The sequence below is a fragment of the Mus pahari genome, chromosome 14 (assembly GCF_900095145.1).
Source record: "Mus pahari chromosome 14, PAHARI_EIJ_v1.1, whole genome shotgun sequence".
In the NCBI taxonomy this organism is placed as follows: Eukaryota; Metazoa; Chordata; class Mammalia; order Rodentia; family Muridae; genus Mus; species Mus pahari.
The window spans coordinates 30,590,620-30,595,640 of NC_034603.1; positions in this window are offsets into that span (position 1 = coordinate 30,590,620).

Sequence of the window (5,021 nt, forward strand, 5' to 3'; positions counted from 1 at the left end):
CAGAGGCTCATCTTTGCCGGCAAGCAGCTGGAAGATGGCCGCACCCTCTCTGATTACAACATCCAGAAAGAGTCGACCCTGCACCTGGTCCTCCGTCTGAGGGGTGGCTATTAATTATTCGGTCTGCATTCCCAGTGGGCAGTGATGGCATTATTCTGCACTCTAGCCATTTGCCCCCAATTTAAGTTTAGAAATTACAAGTTTCAATAATAGCTGAACCTCTGTTAAAAATGTTAATAAAGGTTTTGTTGCATGGTAAGCATATATGGTGTCACTTGTGAAATTCTGTGGTGGCCTGGGTAGTGGGGGCTCTTAACTGACTTGGGTATGATTTAACTTAAAATTGGTCTTGACCAAAATATGCATCATTTACAGCTTAAACTTGGATGAGGTATCAATTTTGTTTAGTTAATGGCAAAGCCTTAATGTCAATTTGCCACAAAGGGCATACAGCCTTTGTACTTTGCTTTTGGGAGAAAGCAAACATACTTGGCTGAATTGCATCAAGGACTGTTAGAGGAAAACAGCCAAACTAGTTTTGGTTATTTTTTAAATTGGTGGTTTGGGGTCTCTAGGTCACACTGGTTTGCATATCTATATTGCTTGGGTAAGATACCAGCAGGTTGAATTTCTTAATGCTGGTTTTGTGATAATTCTTTAGAAAGAAGACCCCTATTTGGAGAAATGGTAAGTAATAGAAAAGAACATTAAAGTCCATTACAGTGAACACCTGTCATTGGAAGGTTTGTGTCCCTTCAAACCCCAAAAATTTTAGCAGTTTTTGAGATGGTCTTTATGTGCCTCTGGTTTACAACTCAAGACACATAATTTCCCAACTTTAGCTATCGTTTTGAAATGTGATTTAAAAGACTTAGAGGCTTACCAAGAACTGGAACTTGTCAGATTGCCCAATTGTAGTTAATGTCCTAAGATTTTTAAAATGTTTTTGTAGGTGGTAACTTTTCAGCTGGAGATACAGGTTTGTAGAGTAAAATTCCAGCATTCAATCCCAGGACTGCAATAAAAAAACAGACCCTTAGGATCAACACTGGGGAAGCAGAGGCAGGACTCCTTAGTCTACATTGAATTCCAAGGCAGTCTCCATGAGAAATGGAAATGAGATTACAATCTCAGTAACTTAAATACTAGCCTGTTATGTGAGCTCCTTTGTGTATATGAGTATGCATTTCAGCAGTAAACCAACTTGAATTTTAAAGGTGAATGGGAGAACTATGTTCTCATTTACTGGGTGTAACCTGCATTCTGGGGATCAAACCCAAGTAGTTTTGAGGCAAGCCGTATGAGCTATCTCACCAGCCCTCTATTGGATTCCCATCCCCTTTTAATTTTGCCCCTTTTAATTGAGCCCAGACTAGTTGCTTTGAATTTCTAACCCTACCTCTGTCACTTCGCATAAACTCCCACTGCAAGTGGTTTGATGTTTTTTGTTGAAAGAATCTATCCCTGGCTGGTGTGGTACAACATATCATGCAGGCTAGCCTGAAACTCAGATACCCACTTGCCCCTGCTTCCCAAATCTTAGAATTGTAATTGTGTGCCATTTTGCCTTTTTTTTTTTTTTTTTTTTTTTTTTGGTTTTTCGAGACAGGGTTTCTCTATAGCTCTGGCTGTCCTGGAACTCACTTTTTAGACCAGGCTGGCCTCAAAGATTTTATTTTTTTTGAGATGGTATTTCTATGTAGTCCTAGCTGTCCTGTGGTTACCAGGTTGGCCTATGAACTCATTCACCTGCATCTGCTTCCTGAGTGCTAATTTTTTTTTTTTTTAAATACAGTGTCTTCTGAGGTAGACAGGCCATAACTGCAGAGCATCATCAGACAGGAGATAAATATGTCCATGTACAACACACAGCAAAGTGAGGTAGAAATGGGTTACAACCGAGAGGATCCCAACCCAATGTTAGCAGAGGGAGTGGAGGGCTGGTGTGCCCTCCCCTGCGTTCCATCCCTGGATTCTTTGGTATGCCCCCCCAACATTGCTAGGGCTAGACCCACCCTGCTATCCTGCCCCATGAGGTAGGTGCTGCAGCCGGGGGGAGGGGGGGTGTCTTCTTGTGCAAAGCTTCCAAACTGGGAACAGAAAGAGCCCAGCAAAGGAAGTGTGGGGACCCTAGCGGTGGGTCCATGTCTGAGTGCTAATATTAAAGACCTGTGCCACCTTGATTTTGGAAGAAATACTTGTACAGCTTTGTGGGGAAATGTGCCTAGGACTTTTGCTATGAGATTAGAGAGAGCAGAGTTGATAAGATTTCTTGAAGCTGGGCTTGGTGGTACATACCTGTAACCCCCAGCACCCTGAAGGCTGAGGCAATATTGCTCCAGGCTAGGCTGGGCCATTATGTAGCAAGTAGGACCCACATGGTATCTTCTAATATAAATAACATGTGTGAATAAACAATTTTAAAAGCCTGGGAGCCATAGCCATAGCTCTTTGGGGTTCTCTTAACTGCTAGAAACAATGTTGGTTTCAGCCTTAGACTAGATGCTAAAGAATGCATGGGCTCATCTTGGTGGTGCATGTCTTTAATCCTAGCACAAGCACAGGCAGTAGTAGAGCTCTGAGGCTAGCCCAGTCAAATAGTAAACTTTGGGCTAGCCAGAGTTCCATAGTGAGACCTTGTCTCTAAAACACAAATTCAAACACGGGAGCTGTCATAGTAGTAGCACATCCCTTTATCTCAGTATTTGGGAGTTTGAAACCAACCTGATCTACAAAGTGAGGCCAAAGACAGCCAGGTCTACATAGAGACCTTGTCTAAGGAAAAAGGGTGGGCAGGGGGAGGAGAAACACTGGCATCAGTTCCTCTCATTGGCCCTCGAGTCATGGTGGTTAATATGGAGAACTTAATGACACATCTACCTTGTTCACAGACCAAGCTGGTACCTTCAATCATAACCTCTAAAGAATTCCCCTCTAAGGAATTCAATAATGGGGTTGTCTCCTCCCCCCCCCCTCTCGTCTCACGTCTCTCGTGTGTATGTGTGTTTTGCTGGGGATCAAACAGTTCATGTACAAGCCGGGCGTGGTGGCGCATGCCTTTAATCCCAGCACTTGGGAGGCAGAGGCAGGCGGATTTCTGAGTTCGAAGCCAGCCTGGTCTACAAAGTGAGCTCCAGGACAGCCAGGGCTACACAGAGAAACCCTGTCTCAAAAAACCAAAAAAAAAAAAAAAAAAAAAAAACCATTCCCCCCCCCCTAAAAAAAAAAAAAAAAAAAAAAAAAAAAAAAAAAAACCAGTTCATGTACAGCTGGGCGTGGTGGCGCACGCCTTTAATCCCAGCACTGGGGGGAGGCAGAGGCAGGCAGATTTCTGAGTTCGAGGCCAGCCTGGTCTACAAATTGAGTTCCAGAACAGCCAGAGCTACAGAGAAACCCTGTCTGGAAAAACAAAAAAACAAAACAAAACAAAAAAAAAGGCAAACAGTTCACAGTTCATGTATGCAAGTGAAGCACAATACTACTTGAGCTATCCCTAGCCTTTTTAATTACTTGAGGCAAAGTCTCATATTGCCCAGGTTGATCTCAAATATTCTGTGTAGCAAAGTATGACAGCACACCATGGTTCAGGACTCCACAGTTGCTTTTGTCTTTGAGGAGAAAGTGGGTTTGGTTTTGGTTTTTGAGGCCTTATTCTACATTCACTCCCAACCGCTAGGATTACAAGAGCCTTTCACCACACAGGACTCTGGACTCCTTGAAATTTTTAAATTATTCTGTGAGTGTGTATGCATGTGAAGGCCTCCCACTTTTATTGGGGACTAAATTCAGTCTTATATGTGAATAAGCCAGCAGCCACCAACATGTACTCTAGCCCGAGCTTCCCAAACACCAGCCTGAGATATCTCCCTCAGAAGCTGGCCTGCTCTTTTACAGCCAATACTTTAGTACAGATTAATTTTTTTAATTGACTTTTAGATCAGCCTGACTCCTCTCCTGGGCTTTTCCTGGAATCAGGCAACATGATTTACTGGAACAGTATGTATGGCTCCTATCCCCACAGTAGCCAAGACCTTGAGAAGGGAGAAGGCACATAGCCAAGGAGCTTAGAAAAACCAGGACATGGCTGAATGCGGTAGCGCATACCTTTATTCCCAGCATTCAGGAGGCAGAGGCATATACCTGCCTGCAAATTCAAGGCCTGGCAGAAAAAAAGAAAAGCAGCTTTCAGTGGAGAGGGATTGACTAGTGCATCTCGGTTCTCAACCTGTAGGTTTTGACCACTTTGGGGGAGAGGGGTCACCTAAGACCATTGGAAAACACATATATTTACATTGCAGTTCATAACAGTAGTAAAATTACAGTTAATGAAGTACGATTAAAAATAATTTTATGTTTGAGGGTCACCATAACATGAGGGATTGTATTAAAGGGTCACAGGATTAGGAAGGCTGAGAACTAGTGGGTGTTGTAGGGGCGAAGACAATAATTAGACATGTCAAAGTAGCTAGTAGAATAGTTAATACTGCCAACACAAAATGGTCTTGCCTAAAGTGGAAGCTATGACATTCACCCTGGTCAGAGCAGCACCTTTGCATGGAAAGGTCACACAGAACCCAAGAAATATGTTAAAATTACTATGTCAATTAAAAACTTAAAAGAGCCTGGATATAATGGCCTTGATTCCAGCTTTCAGGACGCAAAGGCAGGCAGATACAACAGCCAGGGCTATAAAGAGCCCTGTCTTGAAAAAACAAGACAGCTATTTTTTTTTTTTTTTAAAGCCAGGCCTGGGGGACTTATAATCCTATTTATTAGGGAGAGTGAGGTAGGAGAATTTGAAGTTCAAAGCCTTCCTGAGTTCAAGGTCAATCTGAGAACTTTAGTGAGAGAATCTCCAAATTAAAAATGAGGGGTGGTGTGGGTCGAGGCTTTTGGTAGAATGCTGACATGCACAGAGTGCTGGGTTCAGCCTCAAGTACTGAATAAACTGGGTACAGTGCTACTTGCCTATAATCTTACCGATTTGGAGGGAGAGGCAGATAGAGTGCGAAGTCAAGCTG